At 48.0% G+C, this 27142-nt stretch overlaps 1 long non-coding RNA gene across 1 annotated transcript; it reads right to left on the bottom strand.

Annotated features, from left to right (window-relative positions):
- On the bottom strand, positions 1-27142 carry LOC112546860 (uncharacterized). The gene is made up of 3 exons (XR_012902117.1): positions 26571-27142; positions 2765-2820; positions 1-129 (listed from the first exon to the last, which is right to left on the bottom strand). It is a non-coding gene; the product is annotated as an uncharacterized LOC112546860 (long non-coding RNA).

The raw sequence follows: 27142 nt of genomic DNA, 5'->3' as shown, positions 1-27142 counted from the left end.
GTCAGAAGTCACCATTGTGGTGTCCTGTCAGGGGGCCTGGTTCTTCAATAATAAATACCCATTCAGCTGCATGCATATGCTCTTCTCTGTGTTGTGTTTGCTTGTGCAAATAGACTCCCAAGAGAGCATCTAAAAACCACAAAATCAGAAAAGGATTATAAGCATCTGGCCAGGTTTATTGTCAAATGAAGTACAATAATAGTTGTCAGTAGACTCTACCAAATCACTACACATAGGTACCCCTTAACAATGGACTAACTCAGTCAATGCCAGGAAAGAGACATTGCCCCCTCAGTTGGACAAAGTCAGGAAAAAAAATGTTACACATCACTCCTGACATATCTGGTGTTATACCTAGATCCACCTTGTACGGGGGGGGGGGAGAAAATATAAATGTCTGGTATTTTCTAAATAAGATGTAATGTAGATTGTGATGTAATGTCAAGCATGTCCGGTATTTTTGTTGAAACTATCTGGCAACCCTATTAGCAAAGTCTTTACACCTAGGTTTATGTTTCAAGTCCTCATCTTACTACAGCAGGCACTGACCTTGAGGTAGACAGGCTTGTTGCGGATAGTGCAGTGGAAGGCAGAGTTGTATGGCTTTAGAACCCCTGCTAAGAAGATAGTGGAACAAAAGTCCTTGCCTTGAGATAGGTCAGCTGTGGCCAACCTACCGCTCAAGCCTCATGCGGCTCTTGTCCTCCAAAAATGCAGCCCCGTGAAGCCACTCCTACCTACCTACCCCCCCCCCCCCGCCCCCACACACACACACCGCTTCTCCAGTCGGAGCTGCGGGGTTTTAAAAATGGCGCCCAAGATGTCTTAAACGGGCAGCCCCCTTAAAAAAAATTTTTTTTTTTTTTTTGCTTGACAAGTCTGTACTTGGCTTTTTTTTTTTTCTTGACAATTCAGGTGTGGCTGAATTTCTCTCTTTGGTAAATGGGTTGGCCACCCTGAGAGAGGTGATAGTTGGAGACCTAATTGGGCATGCCTGAAGTGCACCATAGAGGTGTAATTAACATTAAATTGTGACAGCTGCATCACAAATTAATTCCTTTATTTCAGAGACCTTTAACCCAGATTTCCCCAAGACAAGCCACCACCACAGCACATGGGCAAGAAGCTAATACCACTCCTAAGTTCTCAAAAGGGAAGCACAGCAAGGGGGCTTTGTTATTCAGTCCGCATTAGGCCCAGCATTATTTCTTATTTAGCTAAGTTCTGCAATAATTTCTAAAAATCAGCTTATAACTATACTGTTATATCTACAGACCTGCCAGTTACTTGCTCGCCTATCCAAGTGTAACCCACACACCTAGTGTGGTTCACTGTCCCATGCAGTGGCTTTTAGCTCAAAGGGTAGAGACTCCTATACTAAGCTTCAGAGGTCCCAAGTTTAAATTCACCTGGTGGTGGTTACCCAAGGAAGATGTGGGAAGGTCATACAGCCTACACAAGCTCTTTCTTTGGGTTTTCTTTCTGACAAGGAATGAAAAAGATTGGGACCATTTTTTGTTGTTTTAAGGAAGGGGTGGGGAACCTCAAGCCTGAGGGCTGGATGAGTTTTCTGGATCCAGTCCCCGAGGCTCAAAGCTCTCCCCCAGCATTGGGGAGCCCATGCTGGTGCTCCAACCCCCCCCCCCCTGCTGTTCCACCACAGGGCTGGAGCACACAAGATCTACTACTTGCCCTCCCCACTTGTCTCTGGTGTGCGAGGGGAATATGGAGAGTGTCTTTCTCAGTCAGGAGCCACGTCAGTGAGGGTTTGTTTTTGTTTTTTTGGCTTCTGACTTGGGTGTAGCCCCGACTGATTTTTCTGTGGGTCAACGGCCCCCAACCCAAAATAGTTCACCACCTCTGTCTTAAAGAACTAGTTAGTACAAGTTAACCCACAATAAAATTGATGGCATTGGAAAAGGAAGTGTGTATAAAACTTTAATGGAAAAGTTTAACCTTAATGAGAAGTGGAATGACTCATCCTATGAATGAGTCAGCAGGAACTATCCACTGACTGCTACAAACTCTTTGGTTAAAACCCTGGGAATCTGTAGGTGTTAAATTAGCCACAAAGGGCTCCTTTACCATTCCCTGAATGCAATAAGAACATACTGAGATGAATAATGAAATTGAAATCCTCAGTTGTGCATCACTGCATATAAAAATATGAATACACCATTTCATGAAAATGAGGCTTACTACTATATATTATACTACTTGAACAAAAAGCAAGCATAGCACCCTTGTGGGTGGCAAAGATAATTAATGGCACTATCCTGCAAATGCTTCTGAGAGAAATGCTTACTACCACAAGTAGGCTCAATTGAAGTCAGCAGAACACAGGGGCTGTTCTCAGTAAGTGCGTTATTGCAGTATAAAACTTTGGGCACTGGAAATGTGTTGGAATTTGACAGAATGAAACATGATTTTTTTTCATAAAAATGCTCCTTACTCCCATCTGCTTTTTGAATATTTCTGCAGTTAGGCAGATAAGTTATCAACCGTCTGGTAAGATCTTGGTTACACACATGGGTATGTGTGTGCCAAATGAAACACACACTTAGACTGTAAGCTTCTTAGGACAAGGTCTATGTTCTTGCTCTATATGTTTGTACAATACCATGCACAACAAGGTCCTGATCTATGAATGGGGCCTTTAGACATTACCAGAATACGAATATTAACAATAATGTAAGTTCCTTTATTTTCCTGATTAATTTAGAAACGTGTCAAAATTTGTTCCTCAATTTCTCTCATACGTTACCTGCATGCAAAATTTCCTTAAAAGTAGATCTGATTTCTGTAAGTTTGGGTTTAATTCTGAAAAGAAGGGAGAAAATAACATTATCTTTTTAGCCATCCTTCTTTAAAAATAGGGTACCAATTAACAGGTTAGATGGACAATTGTTATAATCAGCGCTCGACAAATCACTGTTTCATCTAGCCCATGGCGAGTAGATTTCAGCCGGTCTCTCCGTTTGCCCCGTTCACCAGCACTGCGCAAATGCGCAGTGCTTGTCTGGCGCATGCGCGGTGCGGTGCTGGTGAGTAGATCTCGCCATAGTTTGTCAAGCCCTGGTTATGATGATGTCATGTCAGAGAGTATATATAGACACAACAAATAAAGTTTTAGTGCTTCTAGCTATCAGGACACATGCTGGTTCTTCTTTGAGTGCTTGCTCGTGTCCATTCCAATTAGGTGTGTGCATGCCGCATGCATGGATTCCAGAGCTTTTTCCCTTAACAGTATCCGTTGGGCCAGCCAGGGAGCTCCCTAGTGTGGCTCCGGAATACCAGCACATATATACCCCTGCTAGCCCCCCACCTCCTCAGTTCCTTTTTACCCCCTTTTGGTTGCCGTTTGTCCCTTTTCTACTGGGCCTGGTCGCAGATAACATCCGACCATGGGTTTTGGACCTAGTAGCAAAGGGCTACGTCATCCCCTTCCTTTCCATCCCATCTTCCCACCCACCCTTCCCCATTCCTCTTCAGGGACCCCTATCATGAGATTCTGCTAAGACAGGAAGTGTCTACACTCCTCCAGTGGTAGCAGTTGAACCTATTCCCGAAGAATTCAGAGGAAGGGGTTTCTACTCCCACTACTTCCTTATTCCCAAGGCAAAAGGGGGACAATGCCCTATTTTGGAGCTGAGGAACCTGAACTCATTTGTAAAGAAAACAAAGTTCAAGATGGTCACCCTAGCCTCGATTATCCCTTCCCTACAGAAAGACTGGTATGCTGCTCCTGATCTAAACGGTGCATATTTTCATATTTCAGTGATCCCTGCCCACAGAACATTGCTGATTCACAGTAGATCGGAATCACTTTCAGTTCACAGTCCTACAGTTTGGCCTCTACACAGCCCCATGAGTCTTTACCAAATGTATAGCCGTGGTAGCGGCTTTTATGAGGTGCCTCAGGATCCAGGTCTTTCCCTACCTGGACAACTTGTTGATAAGAGGGCCATCTGGAGAGCAAGTAATAAGACATATTGCAGTGACCAGGAGGTGGTTCTCTGAGCGAGGCCTCCTTGTGAACAAGGAGAAGTCCACTCTAGACCCTACGCAAATAATGGAGCTTGTGGGGGCCTGCCTGGACTCTACCATCGAAAGTGCATCCCTGCCCAGAAGCAGGTTTCTGACCATGAGCTCAATGATCATGGACCTCCGGAGGTCCCCTATAACCACAGCAAAGACATGTATGAGATTACTGGGCTAGATGGAAGCTTGCACCTCTATGGTGAGCCATGCCAGGCTGAAGCTCCGACCCCTACAGAGATAGAATCATAGGACTGGAAGGGACCTCAAGAGGTCATCGAGTCCAGCCCCCCGTCCTCAAGGCAGGACCAAGCTCTGTCTACACCATCCCTGACAGATGTCTATCTAACCTGTTCTTAAATATCTCCAGAGAGGGAGATTCCACCACCTCCCTTGGCAATTTATTCCAATATTTGACCACCCTGACAGTTAGGAATTTTTTCCTAATGTCCAATCTAAACCTCCCCTGCTGCACTTTAAGCCCATTACTCCTTGTCCTGTCCTCAGAAACCAAGAGGAACAAATTTTCTCCTTCCTCCTTGTGACACCCTTTAGGATATTTAAAAACCGCTATCATGTCCCCCCTTAATCTTCTTTTTTCCAAATTAAACAAGCCCAGTTCATGAAGCCTGGCTTCATAGGTCATGTTCTCTAGACCAGTGGTCCCCAACCTTTTGAGGTTGTTGGGCGCCAGGGGGCGTGGCCGTTTGCCCGCTGGGCGCCAGGGGGCGGGGACACTTGCACGCCCGGGGCAGCCCCATCCATAGCTGCATGCCCGGGGGCGGGGCCCCACCCATAGCCACGTGCCTGGGGCCGGTGCCCCCTCCAAGGGCTGCGCGCCTGGGGCCGGTGCCCCCACCCTCAAGCACCGCGCGCCCGGGGCCGGCACTCCCCCTTCCGCAAGGGCCGCGCACCCGGGGCCGGCGCTCCCCCCGCAAGCGCCACGCGCCCGGGGCCGGCGCCCCCCCCCCCCCACAAGCGCCGCGCGCCCGGGGCCGGCGCTCCCCCCCCCCGCAAGCGCCACGCGCCCGGGGTCAGCACTCGCTCCCCCCACCAAGTGCCGCGCGCCTGGGGCCGGCGCTCCCCCCCTCCACAAGCGCCGCGCGCCGGGGGCCGGCTCTCCCCCCGCCAAGCACCCGGGGCCGGCGCTCCCCCCGCAAGCGCCGCGCGCCCGGGGCCGGCATTCCCCCCCAAGTGCCTCCCCCCGCAAGCGCCTGTGCGCCATGTGCCCGGGGCCAGGCCAGCCCCGAGCAGCTGGCGGGCACATGCAAATGCTCCCGCAGGCGCCATGGCACCCGCGGGCACCGTGTTGGGGACCATGGCTCTAGACCTTTAATCATTCTTGTCGCTTTTCTCTGTACCCTTTCCAATTTCTCCACATCTTTCTTGAAATGTGGCGCCCAGAACTGGACACAGTACTCCAGCTGAGGCCTAACTAGTGCAGAGTAGAGCAGCAGAATGACTTCACGAGTTTTGCTTACAACACACCTGTTGATACAACCTAGAATCATATTTGCTTTTTTTGCAACAGCATCACACTGTTGACTCATATTCAACTTGTGGTCCACTATGACCCCTAGATCCCTTTCCACCATGCTCCTTCCTAGACAGTCGCTTCCCATCTTGTATGTATGGAACTGATTGTTCCTTCCTAAGTGGAGCACTTTGCATTTCTCTTTATTAAACTTCATCCTGTTTACCTCTGACCATTTCTCTAACTTGCTAAGGTCATTTTGAATTATGTCCCTATCCTCCAAAGAAATTGCAACCCCACCCAGTTTGGTATCATCTGCAAACTTAATAAGCGTACTCTCTATCCCAATATCTACATCATTGATGAAGATATTGAATAGTACGGGTCCCAAAACAGACCCTTGCGGAACTCCACTTGTTATCCCTTTCCAGCAGGATTTAGCACCATTAACAACAACTCTCTGACTACGGTTATCCAGCCAATTATGCACAAACCTTATCATGGCCCTATCTAAGTTATATTTGCCTAGTTTATCAATAAGAATATCATGCGAGACCATATCAAATGCCTTACTAAAGTCTAGGTATATGACATCCACCGCTTCTCCCTTATCCACAAGGCTTGTTATCCTATCAAAGAAAGCTATCAGATTAGTTTGGCATGACTTGTTCTTCACAAACCCATGCTGGCTATTCCCTATCACTTTATTACCTTCCAAGTGTTTGCATATGATTTCCTTAATTACCTGCTCCATTATCTTCCCTAGGACAGACGTTAAACTGACCGGTCTGTAGTTTCCTGGGTTGTTCTTATTCCTCTTTTTATAGATGGACACAATATTTGCCCTTTTCCAGTATTCTGGAATCTCCCCTGTCTTCCATGATTTTTCAAAGATCATAGCTAAAGGCTCCGATACCTCCTCTATCAGCTCCTTGAGTATCCTGGGATGCATTTCAGATGGTTAAGCAGTGTCCACAACCAGGCACGGTCACCTCTGGATGCAGTGGTTACGCTGCCGAAGTCACCACCTGGACTGGTGGTGGCAGGAGGAGATGGTCTGTGAGGGGGTCCCGTTTGTCAAGCAGAGCCCATTGGTGCAGCTGTATATGGATGGTTCAGACACAGGCTGAGGAACCTATACAGGAATCCTCAGGACTCAAGGTATATGGTCCCCAGGGGAGAGTTCCCTACACATAAATGTCAAAGAGCTCAGGGTAGTCAGGTTGGCGTGCCAGGCCTTCTTTCCCCAGCTGGAGAACAGAGTGGTCGCAGTATTAACAGACAACACGACCACCATGTATTATATCAACAAACAGGATGGAGCTCTTTCCTCTCCCCTTTGCAAAGAAGCCCTAGAGCTGTGGAAGTTATGCATTGCCCGGAACATCCACCTGGAGGCGACCTATCTTCCGGGGTTCAGCAATGTTCTGGTAGACAAGTTCGGTCAGTCCTTTCGGGCCCATGAGTGGACCATCAGGGCAGATATTATAGAGGAAATCTTCCAGAGGTGGGTTATACTCATCTGGACCTGTTCGCTACATGAAGGAACGCCTGATGCCAGAGCTACTGCTCGTTCATGGGCCAAGGTCTCGGGTCTCAGAGGGATGCACTGCATATCCACTGGCCACAGGGGCTGCTGTATGCATTTCCCCCTTTCCCACTAATTCACAAGGCCCTCATCAGGATCAGGAGTTTTGCGGCAGCGGTCATCATGGTGGCACTGGTGTAGCCTCGCCAACACTGGTTCACCACCCTGTTAGATTTGGTGGTGGAAGACCTGGTGATGCTAATAATAGTCCCAGACATGATCACCCAGGATTTGGGAGAAGCGAGACTGTGCCACCCGAATCTACCAGCTCTTCACCTAGCAGCATGGGATCTGTGTGGTTGACAGGGCTAGAACAACTTTGATAGAACAAGGTGTTGCTAGAAAGTAGAAAACCCTCTACCAGGGCACTGTATGAGGCCAAGTGGAGGCGTTTTGCCTTGTGGACAGAGCAAAGAGGGATAAACCCAATGCGTGCCACAGTCCCCCTAATATTGGATTATTTGCTACACCTTAGACACCAGGGCCTCGCTACTTCCTTGCTGAAGGTGCATTTAGCAGCGATTGCAGCCTTTCACCCTGGGGAAGGTCACAAGTCTGTGTTTACCAGTAAAATGCTTCATGAAAGGGGTGGACAGATTGTTTCCCTATACACGCCTCCCCCCTTCCCCTCCCACCCCTTCCCGCCCCCGGTGCCACCCTGGGATCTTAATCTAGTCCTGACAGGTTTCATGAGAGCACCTTTTGAACCATTAGCCACCTACTGTCTGAAACATCTGTCGCGGAAGGTGGCTTTCTTGAATGCTATCAGCTTGGCAAGGAGGGTCTCGGAACTGAGGGCCATCACTTCAGAGTCCCCATACATAGTTTTCTTTAAGGACAAGCGACGAGGAGTCCTGTGGCACCTTATAGACTAACTGAAGTGTAGGAGCATAAGCTTTCGTGGGCAAAGACCCACTTCGTCAGATGCATGTCAGATGCATGTCTGACGAAGTGGGTCTTTGCCCACGAAAGCTTATGCTCCTACACTTCAGTTAGTCTATAAGGTGCCACAGGACTCCTCGTCGCTTTTGCAGATTCAGACTAACACGGCTACCCCTCTGATACTTTAAGGACAAGGTTAGACTGCGTCCCCATCTGGCTTTCCTCCCTAAGGTGGGCTCTCAATTTTTTGTATATCACAGGATATTTACTTGCCAGTTTTCTTCACAAAGCCTCATGCCTCACCTAGGGAACAGGCCCTGCATGGCCTGGATGTCAGACGGGCCCTAGCGTTCTATATAGAGAGGATGAAAGAGTTTCGTAAATCTCCACAACTTTTTATTTCAATAGAGGATGAAGGGGTCACCGGTTTTAGCCCAATGCCTATCCTCCTGGATTACATCATGCATTAAGGAGTGCTATGACAGTTCGGGTAGACTGGCACCTCCTCTGATAGCGCACTCTACAAGGGTGCAGGCGATGTTTACGGCATTCCTCGCGCAGGTGCTGATCCTTGACATGTGTAGGGCGGCCACTTGGAACTCTGTGCATACCTTCTTGGAGCATTATGCAATTACTTAGCAGGCCAGGGCAGATGTGACCATTGGCAGGGCCATGCCACGGTCTATTGTGATGTAGGTAGTGCGAGCCTCTGACCCCACCTCCCAGGGCACTGCTAGGGAGTCACCTATTTGGAATGGACATGAGCAAGCACTCGAAGAAGAAAAATGGTTACTTACCTCGTAACTGTTGTTCTTCAAGATGTATTGCTCATGTCCATTTCCAATCCCACCCACCTCCCCTTCATCGGAGGACTCTGGCAAGAAGGAACTGAGGGGGTGAAGGGCCAGCAGGTGTATATATGCACCGGTATAATGGCACAACACTGCTAAGGGAAAAAGCTTCGGAATCCATGCATGCAATGCACGCACACCTAATTGGAACGGACATGAGCAACACATCTCAAAGAACAACAGTTACGAGGTAAGTAACCATTTTTTTCCTGGCTGTCCTATTTAGGAGATATGAATGTTATTCAAAAAAACTGAGGACCTGAGAATTTCAATTGCTGTCCTTCTCTGAATGCCTTACTCCTCCCAGAATTATTCTCCTACCTTGTCTTTGACAGCTGTGTTTGTATTGCAGGTGAGTTGGGAAGGGGTTACAGACATTGGACTACTCTTTCTCCCCTGCTGCTCTCCCTCGCATATTTATGACCTCCCCCCCCCTTCCCAACCTGACCATCCTTCAGTGGATTGCCTTCTGCATCAACATGTACTATGTGGTTTGAACCATTCAAATATCACCTGGATTTGATCACAGTGATCACTTATCCCTAATACATGGTAATTTTGTACCTTGAAACATAAAGCTACCCTAGATTTATATTGGGATCCAAAAGATACAAATGGGATTCTGTATGCAAGAAGAATAACACTTTGCAAATTAGTTACTTCCTACCTCATCTATGCTAACAGAGTCACTGTATTCAGAGGGGTAGCCGAGTTAGTCTGTAACAGGAAAAGCTTAAAAAACAACAAATAAACTTAAAAACTAACTAAACATGTAGATGGTATCATGAGCTTTCATGGGCACAGCTCACTTCTTCAGATGACAGGAGTGTTAGAAGTCCAGATCCAAGAATAAATAAGGGAATTTATTTAGTCACTGTAGGTATAGTGTGACAGCACGTTGGGGTTTTCCCATCTCCTGCACCCCTGTAATGGCATGGACAGACTCCACCAGCCAGTAGAACAGAGGGAGTTTATTGCTTCTCCAGTATACAGCACAGCACAGATGTAATCTGGTTACAGGGCAGGCCTAGGATGCCTCAGCCCCCCTTGAGATGGGGGAGCCTGGGCCTCTAAATCCCAGCCCGTTGCCTAGGCTGCTTCCTCCATGAAACCAGCCAGAAACCTAAATAACTCACTTCCAGCCCTGACCCCAGCCAGGGCTCCACTCCCCTTCTTCCCATTGTTCTGTTCCCTGGGAGATAACTGGTCAGACAGGTTCTTAGCCCCCTTGCATAGTGACTCATCCCCTGCCCTGCTGGGCCGTGCTGCAGCCAGCAGCCAGTGGAGGTCACTCACAACCCAAGCCTAGCAACCAGCAAGGTACCCACACTACGTCACATATAGCTTGTTGATTGCCATTGTAGGAGTTCTTTATAGATACGCAGAACTGAGACACATAGACCCAGATACCCAAAGGTATTCAGGAACCTAGTTCCCTTTTATATAAATGGGAGTTAGGCACTTAAATACCTTTGGGGATGTGGGTCATATTTAACCAAGATGTCTCAAACCAGCTTCCAGCAACACAATGGACACCCTAGTAATTTCATTGCTTCAAGTTACAGGGCCTTGTCAGCAAATCTGTACTCATCTCCAGAATCCCTCTGGTTTAATGGGACTAGGGAGCTGAGTAAAGGCTTGCAGATCTTAATAAACTTTTTAACTTCTAGAGATACAATCTAAAGCATGCGTTACCTCTGAAAGACTAAAGTTCCTAAAGACAATCTGAAATATCATTCCACCACCCTAAACAACAGTATCTAAAATGTCATGTAGGTTGAAGTTCATATCACTCTTTTCCTTGCATTTAGTCTTTGGGGGTATGTCTACACTACAAAGTTAATTCGAACTAACGTCTATTAGTTCGAATTAACTTTAATAGGTGCTACACATATAAACCACTAGTTCGAACTTAATTCGAACTAGTGGAGCACTTAATTCGAACTAGGTAAACCTCATTCTACGAGGACTAACGCCTAGTTCGAATTAAGTAGTTTGAATTAAGGGCTGTGTAGCCACTTAATTCGAACTAGTGGGAGGCTAGCCCTCCCCAGCTTGCCCTGGTGGCCACTCTGGGCACAAACAGGGAAACTTGTCTGCCCCCCTCCCGGCCCCAGAGCCCTTAAAGGGTCACGGTCTGGCTACGGTGCCCGTGCCAGGTGCAAGCCTGCCAGCACCCAGCCAGCAGACCCTGCACCTGGCACGGCACGAACCAGCCACCCGCTGCCACCCAGCCCTCCGCCTCTTCCTGGGACCAGGCTGGCGGCTCCCAGGAGCCTGCCCGGGGCCGCAAGAGGCGGGTGCCCGCCTGGTCTAGTGCGGAGATCGTGGACCTCATCGAGGTTTGGGGGGAAGCCTCCAACATCCATGACCTCCGCACTAGGCACAGGAAAGTGACCGTCTAGGGCAGGATAGCTGCCAGCCTGGCCACCCAGGAGCAGGTTTGCATGAAAATCAAGGTGGTCCAGTGAGACCCCCAACCCTGAGCCCTGAGCTTAGAACATAAGAACATAAGAATGGCCGTACTGGGTCAGACCAAAGGTACATCTAGCCCAGTAGCCTGTCTGCCGACAGCGGCCAACACTAGGTACCCTGGAGGGGATGGACCAAAGACAATGACCAAGCCATTTGTCTTCTGCCATCCATCTCCAGCCTTCCACAAACAGAGGCCAGGGACACCATTTCTACCCCCTGGCTAATACCACTCCATGGACCCAACCTCCATGAATGTATCTAACTTCTCTTTAAACTCTGTTATAGTTCTAGCCTTCACAGCCTCCTGCAGCAAGGAGTTCCACAGGTTGACTATTTGCTTTGTGATGAAGAACTTTCTGTTATTAGTTTGAAGCCTGCTACCCATTCCTTTCATTTGGTGTCCTCTAGTCCTTCTATTATGGGAACTAATGAAGAACTTTTCCTTATGCACCCTCTCTACACCACTCATGCTTTTATAGACCTCTATCATATCCCCCCTCCGTCTACTCTTTTCTAAGCTGAAAACTCCCAGTCTCTTTAGCCTCTCTTCATATGGGACCTGTTCCAAACCCCTTATCATTTTAGTTGCCCTCCCCTCTCTCACCCTCTGTCTTCTCCTCTCCCATCTCCTTTTCCCAGTCTCCCCAAGTTTTGTTCAATAAAGAGAGTTTCTATTTTTGACCACACGTGTCCTTTATTTTGTACATCAGGAAGGGGGCTAAGGACAGGTAAGTGGAAGGATGTGAGGGAGGAATGGGGTACAAGCCCCCGATGAGAAGGACTGGGGTGGCTCTGCGGGCTCCTCGGGGTGGAAACTCTCCTGCAGCCCCTGATTGAACCCCCTGGATGGCAGCCTGCGGCAAGTGCAGCCGGGCTGATGGCTGAGTGCTGTGATGTGCCGAGTGTGGGCACTCAGGGCACTCCAAGCCAGGACTGCTTTGCAAGCGGGGCACCCCTGAGAACTGTCTGTCCAGGGTGGGGGTCGGGTCCCTTTAAGCACAGCTCTTGGCTAGCCTGAGACAGCAGCTCCACGCTCTAAGTCCTAATCTGATGCCCTGCCAGCACTGCTTCCGGCCAGCCTTAACCTCCGTTCAGGGTCCACTCAATGTGGACATGCTAGTTCGAATTAGCAAAATGCTAATTCGAACTAGTTTTTAGGTCTAGATGCACTAGTTCGAATTAGCTTAGTTCGAATTAACTAATTCGAATTAAGTTAGTTCGAATTAATGCTGTAGTGTAGACATACCCTGTCTGACCATTAACTTATCTCCAACTAACCATCCTCCCATCCTTCTAACCACTGTCAAGGTTACCCAGCTAGTTATTGCTAACTCAGTCTTCCCTCCTGCCACATTGCGTGCCCCACAGACATAGCTAAGCAACAGACTGAATCATCAGATGGTGCGGATGTAGCTGACTATATCTACAAAGCTGCCATTTCAATACATGTGGCTCCAGACACTCCTCCCACTGCAGCAGGGAAGGTGACTAGAAGATCTATTTCCAGAGCTCCCTGTTGGTGGGGAAAGAGCCAATCTTGCTTTTCTAGCCTTCTCAGTTTATTTGGTTCCAGCTCCTTTTTTAACTATGGTGGGAGGAGGGAGAGAAGATAGACATCTCCTATCTACGGCTACATGGGGGTGGCAATAGAATGCGAAGTCAAGCCTCGACATCTAGCAAAACCACTATTTGGCATGTATATTTTTACACACTAGCTAAATTGAGTATTTTTCTTTTGAACATAAGAACATAAGATAAGAATGGCCATACTGGGTCAGACCAAAGGTCCATTTAGCCCAGTATCCTGTCTTCTGACAGTGGCCAATGCCAGATGCCCCAGAGGGAGAGAACAGAACAGGTAATCATCAAGTGATCCCTCTCCTGTCATCCATTTCCAGCTCCTGACAGACAGAGGCTAGGGACACAACCCCTACCCAATTTGGGTAATAAGTACTATTCACTCTCTTTACTCTGGCATCCATGAAAGAGAGTCTATTAACAACAGTGAAGAGTTATATCTTGCTCTTAAAAAAAAACAACCAAGAAATCAGTGGCCGCAATTCCATATTTCCCTATGGCCAGCAAAGCTTGCTGTTCTCTCATCTAGAAACAGGCCTGGCAAAATAGTGGTTCTCTAGCTCTGCTTAAGCAACAAAAGATCAAGAAGCTAACGTTTGGAAATTTACAATTATTTCCTGCATGCCCCACCACACACAGAGCTCAATATGACCCCAAGAAAGCACTTTGAACTCTGCAGGCCTAGAGATTAGGTCATTTCTTTGTTTTATAAGTCTTCGTGAGACAGTATGAGCTCCCTCTGCTGGCTAATATAGGAGAAGCAAATCTAAAGATAATGGACAGCAAGTGGGCAAGTTTTGTGCTCGGAAATTTGGTGATAATTCTCCATTTGGTGGCCCCAGTTTTATTCTGGTGTCAGTGTAGTGATACTAGTCTCATGCAGATGCAATAGTGGGGATTCAGCCCCAGAAAGTTCAGATCTTGCTGTGCTTTGTGTTTGCATAAAAATGAAGTTGAATAGGAGAAACACTCTATTTTCTATCTAACCAAACAGGTGCAAATGTACCACAGAAGAGAAGAGCCAGAAATAAAGGGAACTTTTATAATAACATGATAGCGAGCTAGCCCTATGCTATAGTTAAGTTAGGGGTGATAGTGAGGGACTAACTTGCTTGTTCACAGTGTTCTGCTAGGAATACTGGAGGACATATTAGCCTCAAGGGTATCTTGCTGAACTGAGGCAAGTTATTTTTTTAAGATTAACTCTTTCTCACTGGCATGTGTACATGATTATTATACATTACAGCTGTGTCTACACTGGCCACTTATTCCGGAAAATCAGCCGCTTTTCCGGAATAACTTGCCAGCTGCCTACACTGGCCCCTTGAATTTCCGGAAAAGCACTGACGATCTACTGTAAAATCAGTGCTTTTCCAGAAAAACTATGCTGCTCCTGTTCGGACAAAACTCCTTTTCCAGAAAACTGCTCCGGAAAAGGGCCAGTGTAGACAGCACAGTAGTGTTTTCTGCAAAAAAGCCCCGATCGCGAAAATGATGATCGGGGCTTTTTTGTGGAAAAGCGCGTCTAGATTGGCCACGGACACTTTTCCAGAAAAAGTGCTTTTCCGGAAAAGCATCCTGCCAATGTAGACGTGCTTTTTCCGGAAATACTTATAACGGAAAACTGTTCGGTTTTAAGCATTTCTGGAAAAGGATGCCAGTGTAGACGTAGCCTACATGTACGCACCAAGTACACACCCTTTAAAAATTTGGGCTGCTTAAAAGGCATCCTAGGTTAGGCACTGAAGGAAACATTGGAAAATGTAGGCTTCATCCACAAAGGGGACTTAGGCTCAGCTTTGCCATGCTTAGCATTTAGATGCCTTGAGGCCAAATGGAAAGCTCTGAAATAGGCACCCCGGCTCCCTGTGTCTCCCCAGGCTGGGGAGAACTGGGCAGCTAAAAGGACTTCTCAAAGCCAGCTGTCAAGGAGCTGCCTAAACTAACTAATAGGAACTGCCCAGGCGATGAGGGAGCCTAAGCCCACCCCTCAAAAGAGGTTAGGTCTCCACTTGGGGTTCACAGCTCTGCACCCTCTCCTGGAGGAAGGCACCAAAGTCAGATCAGCCCTTTCTCACAAAAAAATGAAGGGGAAGTGTTACTGCTCCCTTACTCCAATAGTCACAGCACTAAGATGGACCATAAGACACCCAGGTTCTACTCTCCATTATACCTGATGAGCAGCAGGGACTTGAAAGCAGGGCTCTCTCCTCCCAGCTGAATGCTCCAGCTAATCGATGGTGGAAATGGTAGGGAAGTCCTCTCAATTTCTTCTGTTGAAGATATTCTGTTTTTTGTAAACAGAAGGGACTGGAACCACGGTTTCCCACACCCCATGAAAATGCTCTAACCACGGGGCTATTAAAACTCTCCTTCTGGCATCTTTAAATAATCTCTAACGAGTGCAGCAGTTGTGTCTCACTGCCCTTCCTGGGGTAAGCAATCACTTCATCTTCCCAAGGCTTCACTGTTCCTTCCCTGGCTCTCCCCAGGCCACAGCTTCAAGACTCCATTGATGCAGGTGAGTGCAGGGGGAGTTCCTCCAATCCGCATTGGAATTCTGAGTCAGGAAAGCACAGCTGTGTACACCAGGATTCAAGCACACACCATCGCTGTGTTGCCTTTTCTATCGTGCCTTATCCCTCCTTGGAATTCCTTGCTCTTTTCCAGTCTGTCACTAGGCCTTCTCCCTACCTCTGTTTGGGTACATCTAGACTGCAGAGCTTTTCTGGGATACCGAAAAGCTCTGTCATGTCCAAGGAATGCGTCCACTTTTCCAAAAAAAATGTTGGAAAAGCAGACACATTTTGTCGGCACTCCTGTAAACCTCATTTTTTGAGGAAGAAGGGATGTTCTGAAAGAGGATTTTTTTTTCCAAAATTTGTTCCCCGTGGGCAAAATTTCAGAAAAGCCTCTTTCGGAAGTAAATCAGAAAAAAATACACAAATTGCATTTCTTTTTCCTATTTATCTTTGTAGTCTAGACATAGCCTCACACAGCCTCTCCTGGCATCTTGTCCCAGTAACCTTGAGAAAATACTACATACTAAACCTGCCTTTGTCCCTAATCTCTCCCAAATTAAGCCAAGAAGAAATGAGGAAGTTATTAGGAAAATTAGATTTTAGGAAAAAATTTCCAACTCTAAGACAGAAACAAGTTACCTACAATGATTGTGGAATTCCTGTCACTGGAGGTTTTTAAGAGCAGGATAGACAAACACCTGTTTGTGATGATCCGGGTTTATGCAGTTCTGCCTATTTAAGGGTGGGGAGTGAGGTAATCCTGGTCATCGGTTCTCCTATAGGATCCCATCCAAAATGACTACTGGAAACAACTAAGGGCACGTCTTCACTCGACGCACTGGAGATCCACTTTCTGGTGTTCAATTTAGTGGGTCTAGTGTAGACCAGTAAATTGAACACAGAGGACAGCTCCAGTTGGCGTCTGTACTCACAGTCGCAAGGAGTAAGGGAAGCCAACCGGAGCATTTGATCCAATTGGCCTCCTTCCCTGAGGACAATGCCAAGCTTGTCTTAAGGTAAGCTACGTATTCTATATACCTGGAATTGCGTACTTTAAGCCGACCTTTCATGTCTAGTGTAGACCTGACCAGACTGAACTGGGGGAAGGAATTGGGTCCAGACTGGAAGGATGCCTGGTCTGTCAGAAGATTATTAGAATAACTTTTAGGATGAGATATTATATGTAACTAGTTTAGTGTATTGAGCTTAGCTTGCATATTCTGTTTTATTTTGCTTAGTAATCTACTTTTGTTCTGTGTGCAATCCCTTATGACCACTTAAATCTTACCTTTTTATACTTAATACAATCACTTTTGTTTATTAATAACCCCAATATAAATTAACTGGGAGGGGGGGCAAAGAGTCTGTGTGTATCTCTCTTTAAACTGAGAAAATGGATAGATTTCATGATCTTATACAGTAGGGATCTCTATACAGCATAAAATGGATTTATCTAGGGTTTGGCTCCCAAAAGGACTGTATTTGTCTGCTGAGGATTTGTCTTTCACTGTATTGCCTGCGATGGGTATTACAAGCTGGGTGGTGAGGCCCTTCCCTTTGTCTGAGCTGGGTCTGGATGGAGTGCCATGCTCTGCAAGATAGGATTGTGAGGTGTTCAAGCTATCACACATATATGCAGGCTCAGTGATGTCTCAGCACATCAGATGCTCCTCAGGGGGAGGGTCCCATCACACAGAATACTTTCCTTCACTCCCTGTCATCTGAGCTTCCTCGCTTTATGCTCACCCCCAAATTATGCTACAACTCCAGCTGATCCTGGCCCACCTTCCAGGTGTGATCAAGTGCATTGATAGCCTTGTATCCAGTTAATTCTTTCATTACCTGTGTAAGGTATAAACCCTGTTGCAGCTCCTGTAAGGGCATGTCTATACTGCAGCATTTTTCCTGAAAAAACGGCCATTTTTCCAGTAAAACAATACTTATGTTCACTCTGCTATTGCGTTCTTTCGACAGAAAGTCAAAAGAATGGAGGGGGTTTTCCTACAGCGGTAAACCTCTTTCTACGAGGAAGAAGCCTTTTTTCCGAAAAATAACACAGGTGCCCTTGTGGCCACTCCATCCAAAATAATCAGAACTCTATAGTTCCTGTTTCCTGCCAGCTCTTAAAGCTGCAAGCGTTGTGGCAGGAAGCCAGTCTTGGGAGCTGCACCTCACTGCGCAGCTCTGACTGCCACCCACATTGTGAGCTGTGGCCCAGCCACAAGTCCCCCAAGACCCTCCTGGCCCTCACAGGGAGTTCCACTAGGGCTTCCAGGACCCATCCTGGTCTGGAGCAGAGATCCTGTCCCTCCTGGAGCTGTGGGGGGAGGAGAAGACCCAGTAGGATGTCCAGGTGGCTGAGGCCCTGGTGGAGAGGGGACACCACCACCCATCACCACCACCCCCAGACCTTAGAACAGGTCCAGAGTAAGGTGAAGGAGCTATGCCACGGCCAGGGAGTGCAGCTCTCACTCCAGGGTTGAACCCCACTCCTGCCCCTGTTTCTAGGAGCTCCACCAGAGCCTGGGGGGGGGGGGGGGAAGCCCTTTTCCCACCCATGGTGGTGTACTTGGCACTTGAGATACCCATTGTCACCTGTCCAGAGCTCCCTGCTGAGGAGAAGGAGGCGGAGAAACATCAGGTGCAGGAGGAGGAGGATACGGCCAGTACGGTCACCTTCACCCTCAAGCCAGTACCCCAGGGGCGGGATCATCACAGACATCCTCTGACGGCGGGGCGGGATCATCAGGGGAGTGCTCGCAGTTTTACACACACACAGGCAGGGGAGGTGACCACTGAGGGGCTGCGGTGCAATCATTGCTCGGCTTTCTCAGCCTGGACATCATGCTGCAGTCAGTGCATTGCATCATGCAGCCTCAGGAGGCATTCCTGGAGCAGCCCCGGGATACTGCTCACAGGCTCAAGGGAAGCCTCACCCCTGGGGGGGATGCCCTCCCACCATTAGCTGCAAGCAGGCTGGACACAAGAGTGCACGCACAACCCCACACAGACTCAGGAGTGCCGCACACAGCACACGGGCATGCCTGTAAGTGCGAGGCACCACCCACTCCCGCGACAGCGCTGCCAGGCGCAGGTGTGTGTGCGGGCACCATGGAAGGCCAGGCTGCTCCAGGCCCCTCTCCCACCCATGGGATCCCACTGTGGCCGGACACTTCCCTTGCCTTCTTGTTCATGGGCCGGAGGTGGGAGGAGCAGGAAGCATAGTCCCCTGGTGCACCTCGAGGCCTGCTGTTCAGTCCACACATGGCCTTGCTCCCGGGACATCCCCATCCTATGGCCCAAGAACGGTTGGTCGCTGCTCACAGAGGAGGGCATGGCCTGAGGGACAGTGTGTGCATGCATGACTGACCACCTCACCCTCTTTATTCTCCACAGCCAGACCAGCCATCGGTGAGGGGTGACCCAACCCTGAGGGAGCCACAAGCACATGAGGGTCCATGAGGACCTCCTGAGGCAGCATGTGGGCATCCTGCGCGACATGCCACAAACCCTGGCCCAGAAGGTCCAGGAGGATGCTAAGTGGCAAAGCCACATGTAGGACTAGCTTGTGCAGCAGGGCAACATGTGTGCCATCATGCGGGAAATGATGGCACACCTGGCTGCTGTCCCTACTCCTGCCTCCCACCCTCTTGTCCCCCCCTGCTATGCCCATTTCCCCATCCCCTGCCCTCCAAACCATGCCTCTGCTCTCTCCTCCTGCTATTCCTATGCCAATGGCCCCTCCCACTGCCCTCTCCCATCCCTGACCCCACTCCAGCCCCCACTCCTTCTCACCCTCCTGTTTGTCCCACGCCCCACCTACCCTCAAGTTTGTTGAGGTCCACGGGCCTGATGTGGCACTTCCAGCCAGCCCATGCACCACTCCCAGCCCTGAGCTCCCATTCTCCCTCCCCCATCCAGGTTCTCAGCCCCCCTCTTCCTCAGTTTATTTTATTATAAAAAAATACAAAGTTCATTTTGTTCAAATCAAAACAGGTGGGTTTATTGAGAGTTCAGGAAGGGGGGAAAGGAGGGGTCGTGGTGGGGAAGGGATAGAGGAGCAAGGCACAGACCCCTAGTGGGGAGGCCCTGGGGAGAGTTACTGGGGTCCTTGAGAGAAACTCTCCCTCAGGGCCTCCTGGATATACACCCTCAACTGATGGGCCTGGCAGATGGCAGCTGTGTGCGGATGCTTGAAGGCCCTCCCTTCCTGGACGGTCTCTGTCCCCCACCCCGGTAGAGAGGCATCCCCCTTCCTCTACACAATGTTGTAGAGGACACAACATGCGGCGACCATGTTGGGGATGTTGTGCTCCCACATATCAGGGTGGGTCAGGAGGCACCTGAACCATGCCCAAAGACGCATTCCACCTGCTTGCAAGCCTGGCTGAGGTGGGCATTGAATTGGTCCTTGCTGGGGTCCAGGTGGCCGGTGTACGGCTTCATCAGCCATGGCATCAGGGGGTAGGCTGCAACCCGGATGATGCACGGTGGCATCTCCATGTTCCCAACCCCAAAGTCATGCCGGGGAAAGAATGTGCTAGCCTCCAGCTTCTAGTACAGGCTTGAGTTTCTAAATGCATGGGCATTGTGCATCCTGCCCGACCACCCAACGAAAATGTCCATAAACTGTCCACGGTGATCAACCAGGGTCTTCAGCACCATCAAGAAATAGCCCTTCCTGTTAATGTACTGGGCGGCTCGAAGATGTGGTGCATGGATTGGGATATGGGTTCCAACCATCACTCCACTGCAGTCGGGGAACCCCAGGGCAGCAAATCCTGCAATGACTGGGTGCAGGTCTCCCAAGCGGATGACCCTGTGCAGCAGGATGGAGTTGATGTCCCTCACAACTTGCAGAAGGAGACAAACACACAAAACAGAGAATGAGAGGGAGAGCCTGAGCCTGGAGAGGTGCCTGCTCCCCTCTCAAACACCCCAGGAGCCACCTCCTATGAGGCCACCTGCCCAGCAGCAGGGCTCTGTAAGGGCTGTAAGGAACAGCACAATCCCCCAGGGACAGGACTCCCCACCCATCTCCAGTCCACCCCTGCACCCCTCTAACCCCCTTTCCCTATGGTCCCCCTTTCCAGGACTACCCTTCCCCTCCCCCCGTAGGGACTACAGCCCCAGAGTGCCCTACCTCCATGAGGAGGGCCCCGACGGTGGACTTTCCCATGCTGAACTGATTGCCTACCAACTGGTAACTGGGGTGGCAAGCTTCTAAACAGGATGGCGACCAGCTTCTTCAGGGGGATTGTGGGCCGCATGTGGGTGTCCCGTCGCCGGAGGGCAGGGGCGAGCAAGGCTCACAGCTCCATAAAGGTGGCCGTCTGCAGGGAAGCTTTTGAGCCACTGTTGGTCGTCCCACCGCTCCATGACCAGCTGGTCCTAGCAGTCAGAACTGGTGTCCAGCCTCCAAAATCATCTCTCCACTGTGGGGTACAGGTGCAAGGGTCTTGCTCCCGCACACAGGGAGAGGGTCTCAATGATGAGCCCGGTGTCCAGCTCATGCAGGGCCATGAAGGCAGCCTGCAGAAACTGCAGCATGGCTGTGTGGGGCCATTGCATGCCCAGAGACAGCTCCGGCTCCATGGCAAGGAGTATGCTGTGGTGTCCAAAAGCTGGGCAACCAAAGCATGCACTGCAAATGCTTTGTTGTCCCTCAGAGAGGCAAGCAAGCAAGCAGCAGAAGTAGAGAAATGGCCATCCGGGGGGGGGGGGGGTCCCTTTAAGCATGCATTTCAGCTAGCCTTAGGCAACAGCATCAGGAAGCAACTGCTGACCTAATGACCTGCCTGAACTGGTTCCAGGTTGCCTTATATGCAAGATAGCATCCAATCAATGTGGACACTATCTTCCGAAAAAGCAGATTGCTTTTTCGTTGCACTTTTGCTGTGTAGACACTCTTTTGAAAACAGTTTTTTGGGAAGATCTCTTCCAGAAAAGCTTCTTCCAAAAGAAACTTGTAGTCTAGACATAGCCTAAGTGACCAGTGTTCACTTTATTACAATTCCCCTGCGGAATAGTCAGGGAAATTGGCTGTAGAATTTGCAACTGAATCCACTTTTCTTCGGAATTTTATTCCAGAAGCCAAATATCCATTAAACAAACAAAACCCAAATCTTTCTAGCCTTTAAGGCTGGGAATAACAGCTTTATAGTGTCAGCTGTGTGTAACTAACACAGTGCTATCCTTAAGAGGCTGCAGATAGCCTGAAACTATAGTTCTGGAGAAGCGTGATCTTTGCTTCTCACTTCAATAGGTTGTTTACTCTGAATCCTACAGCTAATTGTTTAAATATTAACATTAACTATTTCATCTCTGCTCACTTTAATAAAATGCTCAGCTATTGTATTTACCCTATCCCAAACAGCTTCTGATGCCAGCCCAAGTCCCAAAAATCCCAGTGTTCCCTATTCTGCTGTCAAAACCTTCAGCTTCTTCCCTGATAACTTCTACAATACATCTGTGAGTTGTCAATACAAAATTCTAAAGCACATCAGGTACAGAAAACGTGGGACTAAGGCTGATTTCAGCATCCAAAAAAGAGGTTTTCGCACAGTGACTTCAATGAGTTTGGGCTGAAAAAAGATTTAGGACTTCAAGATTTGTCCCAGTAATCAAAGACTAGAAGTAAACATGGAAGCCAACATGGCTGCATGGGTGTAACTGAAGGCAAAAGTTGGACTTAATATGTTTAATTTGGGTTTATTGTTATTATCGTTTGTATGCCAATAACTCCTGAAGGCCCCAAAGAGAGATAGTCCCGTTGTGTTAGGTGCTGTACAAAGATATGTAAGAGAGTCCCTGCTTTGAAGGACTTGATCTAAACAGCCAAGACAAAGGTGGGAGTGGAAACAGAGGCCCAGAGAGAAAAAGTTATTTGCCTAAGGTCACATTGCAGGTCTGTGGTGGAGTTTGGTATTCAGTATACTTCTGAGTCCTGGCCCAATGCCCCATCCACTAGATGATATGATTTCTCAGTATAGTTGTAATCTGAACAGTATATGTCCCTTTTTAAAGATTAAGAAAAAGAAGAGAGCTCCAGATTTGAAGAACACAACAAATAATGGCAAATGACCTGGCAATATTAAAGCCAATGTCTGGGTGTTACCAAAATGCCTGCATTGTTAGAACTCAAAGTCTGGATCTGAGATTTGCATACAAGGGGTCATACATCTCATCTAATGTGACGCTTAGGGGAAGATCTTGAAAATATTTTTAAAGGAAAAGATGAACGTATCTTTCCTGTTAGATCTTCAGTGAGACTCAGGGAAGTAACAACTGGATTTGGCTCATCTCTCTCTTAATACATTCCAACTCCAGAATTGAAGGCAGGTCCAAATGAGCCATATGTTGACTTGGTTGAGGAATCAGGGTTTTCCATTAATTTAAAGACCTTTAAATCCTGTAAGGGAAAAGAGAGCTGGATAAAAAAATTAAGGTAAGAAGCTTTGCCTTAGAGGCACAGGTAAAATGTGTAACAGATGCTATACCCTGTACCTGAGCTAATTATTAAATTAGTCACCCTGGTAAGAGAAGCCTTAATAAAGGCAAGCACAGAATGAACATCTGGAAAATAATATGAGAGGAAAGAATTTTAATATTTTGGGACTCCTGACTGGGTGGGAACTACTTGGGGAAATTGATTTAATTGCTTGTCTGAGGGAATGAAGAGCTAATCTATTCCCAAGCTGGAAACAGCAAAGTGATTTTATATTCCTCTCTGCTTTGCTATTCCACCACCATGACTTTTACACTTAGGATCCAATTTTGCCAAGACTGACACTTGTATTTAACTTTACTCACGTGAGTAATCAATATCCCTGAAGTCAATGGAGTTGCTGACTGTGTCTATGGTTAAACACCTAAGTTATTCTTCACAGGATCAAGACTTTAATAAGCTACAGTAGATAATGTGATCCAATAAGAGAGACAGTAGCTGAGTATGTTCTGAATGAGCCCTCAGAATTGACTCCTGGAATAGTGCTGGTAGCTGCAAATATATTATGCTGTGTAACATACTGGTTCTCTTTACAATGAAAGTGGTGTGCATTCTCTCTGGCTCCATCCCTGATCTTCCCACACCTCACAGTCCATCCCGTCTCCACTCTGTCCACAGCCATTGGCCAGCATGGAGAGGTCTCCTGGGTCCAGGGAGAGATGATGGAAAACAAGGCTATAGAAAGGATGAGCTTCCCCATTCACAGAGAAAAGAGTAATCCGTGTACAGAGGACTCCTCCAAATACAGATCCATCTGGGCACTAGGAAAAATAGGATGAAACTGAGGGAAAAAATATCAGAGGTCTGTTGGACTGCCTCATTAGACATTTTACACTAGACAAAGCACTCAAGAACATTACAGAGGCCTTCATTGGCCTTTTCCTTCTTGATCCCTTTGAAGACTTTAGCATGGATGGATCTTTAAAACATGCTGTTTTAATGACACTAGTCCTTCCGTTTGTGATATCTTTTGGTGAAACACTGACAACCCTTCAAACCCCTCCCCTCATGCTCTTTCCACTATTTTATCAAGAGACACATATTCTTAAATAGTCAAAACCACAGTTATGAGCACCAAAGTTACAAACCGACCAGTCAATCACACTCCTCATTTGGAACTGGGAGTATGCAATCAGGCAGCAACAGAGATAAAAAACTAAAAAACAAATACTGTTCAGTATTGTGTTGAATGTAAACTAATAAAAAAGGGAAAATTTTAAAAAATGACAAAATAAGGAAACTGTTTCTGTGCTTGTTTCATTTAAATGAGATTGGTTACAAGCAGCCTTTTGTTTTGCATACATACAGTTCCAAAGCTGTATTGTGTTAGTGATGAGTTGTATACTTTTGAACGCACGGTAATGTTTAGATCAGAGCTACAAACATTTCAGAATCATAATCCACCTCTATTCCAAGGTATTTGTAATTCTGAGGTTCTACTGTATTAGTATTGACATTATAGTTACAACAAATAGAAGTCAAGGATCAAAGCCCCTCTGTGTTATGCACCTTTCAGACAAGTAGCAAAGAAAGCATTTCCTGCCCCAAATCACTGACAGTGGTAGTTGTCGAATAGGAAATGCCAGGCCAGCTAACAATATTAACAGAGCTCAGCAGTAAAATGGACATCTTCCTTACTATAATAGGCTTCCCTATTTTTATCATGACCCTTGGTTTCATTACAGAAACCCTGCCACTCTGCTCCTCAGCTCCTTGCAGGCAAGCAGGATGCTGGTCAGCTTGAATTTCACTTCAGAAAGGGAAACATGAGCTGTTTGAAATTTTGCTTGTAAAAGTAGCAGCCCAACCAGTTGCAAAATGCGAAGACTTTTAAAGCCCTAACTTCAAAAGAAAATGTGGCTACAGGCCATATCTCCCTATATTTTTAATTGCTCTTAAACAGCTAATACAGGAATTTTAGAATACTTCAGATTTATGTTTTTCACGGTGAAAATGTAAAGCTGAGCACTGACAGAAGCTGCACTTTCCCTTTTAAATATGATCCTTCTCCTCCAGCGTGAAGTCTGCTGGCACTTCATGATGTGCTAGAGACTCCCCCGTGAATGCACTGTTCTATGACATCACTGGTACTGCTGGCCCCAAAAGCAGCTGTATGGAGTCCTGAAAGGTAATAGGCAACTACAGAATTTAGGCAGTATAGAAGGATGTTTGTGATGCTGGTAGATCAGATGCCAGTTTTTGCTAAGGATGGAGGCATCAGCACTGACAATTTCATAGTGGGAACCAGACCAGGGTCCCTGTATGTTGGAATTGCTCAAGCTAGCTATTATACTTGTAAAGATGTGCTTAGACTGTATAAAATGCTTGTAAATTGCTGCAAGCAACTTACCTGTAAAGGTCACATCCCATGCTACAAGGTGATAAGTATGGAAATGCAAAATGCCTGCTCTGAACTTGTGAATCCAGGGAGGAAGTGTGGTTCCCAAAAGACCATCACAACTAAATGGGCTTATGTGGAAAACATCATGATACAAAGACTGGCTTACTGGACCTCTTACACCAATGATGCTATATGCAAGGAATTAATCCATCAGCTTGGATTCCAAAATTAAAAATAGCTGATATGAAAATTCTTCATCTCTTTGCTGTTTGGACTCTCACAGGACTGAAGCTAGGAAATAAAAGTAGAGATCACTTGGGCAACCCAGGTTAGTCCTAAGGACATTCAGTGCTGATGGGATACTACAGCTGTGTCTCTTTTTGGAACCACAGACTGCAACACGTTTGTGCATAGGTGTTACTTGCTTTAACCAGTAAATAACCCGTTTATTTTTCCTAGTTAAATCCTAAATTAATTCACTACAGGACTGGCTGCATATGTTGTTTTTGGTGTGAGATCTGAGATCCCAGTTGACCTGGGATAAATGACTGGTCTTGTGGAACTGGAAGCAACCAGAATCTATGATTTTTGGTGTATGGCAACCAACTTTCACTCATGGCACTACTACACTAGAGAGTTTACAACAGCACAGTTGCACCAATGCAGCTGCACTGTTGAAAGCGCTCTAATGTAAGGGCTCTCAGCGTATCTATTCCAGCCCCTGTGACCCATGGAATTATTGTCAGGGGGAGGTGCTCTCCTGCCGACATAACGCTATTCAGTGTAATAGCACTTGTGTCAGTGTAATTTATGTCATTGAAGGAGTGATTTATTCACACCCCTGAGCATGGGGGCATGAAGGGTTGGTTGTAGGCCTCCCAAACACCATGGGGTGGAAGGGAAAGGGGAAGGCAACTGGCATTCACCATCTCATCCATTGGACAACCACCCTGGCTTTGGAGGGGCTTGTGGGGCTCAGAACAGCTGAGGGGACTAGTGAGGGGCATCAAGTTGAGAAGGTGAGTGAGGTAAATTGCAGCAAGCCCCTGGAAAGTTTCTAAAACAAGGACAACCCAAAGGTCTGGCAGGAGCCAGTGGGGTGTTGTGCAGCTTGTGAGTGCCTGTGTACACACAGGTGGGTATCATCCTCTCGCACAGGTGGTTATGCCATTTTAACGCCATCTTTGCCATCGCCATGGCTCCCGGGAACTCTTTCTAATTGAATCAGTCTTGTTCTTATTCCAGGCGACTGCACGAGAACCACCCCGCTTCCTTTCACCGTCTCCTGCGAGCCCCCACCGGCTCAGGGCTCACCCCAACAATTCATTTATCATTGCTCCGGGCGACAGAGCCGTTCTGGTCCGCAGCCCCTCCGAGCGCCATTGCCACAGCTGTCGCAGAATCTCCTCTGGGCTACAGCGCTCCTGCAGCAGAGCAGCGCCCCTTGAGCAGGGCGGAGAAGAGAACTTGGAACGCTTGCGTCACAATTCAGCTCGCGGGAAGCGAGCCAAGCGCACGTGTCCACACACAGCTGGGCAGGGGGGCTCTCTTGCCCAGCAGCGCTCCTGCCTAGCTTCGGGGGCGCCTTTGCCAAGAGGTGGTGGAAAGTCTCTTCCCCTCCTCTGGCTATGCGGGGTGTGGCTACAGCACAGCCGCCACCTGGCACCTCATCCCCACGATTCCCCGGGTAGTTTGTTTGCTGCAGCGGACCCGAGAACTCTGCGCTGGCATCAAGCAAAGCCGGGGAAAGCGCGGAAAGGAAACCAAATGACAGGTTAAAAGCTCCAGTCACCAAACGCACCGCGGGGAGGCAGGAAGTTTTCGCAACTCCCGGAGCGCCCCTCCCAGCGGTGTCCCGACGAAGCAGCCTGCGCGGGAATTGGAAA

The sequence above is a fragment of the Pelodiscus sinensis genome, chromosome 2 (assembly GCF_049634645.1).
Source record: "Pelodiscus sinensis isolate JC-2024 chromosome 2, ASM4963464v1, whole genome shotgun sequence".
NCBI lineage: Eukaryota > Metazoa > Chordata > Testudines > Trionychidae > Pelodiscus > Pelodiscus sinensis.
Note: the sequence above shows the minus strand (reverse complement) of the source record. Positions and strands in the feature narration are given on the sequence as shown.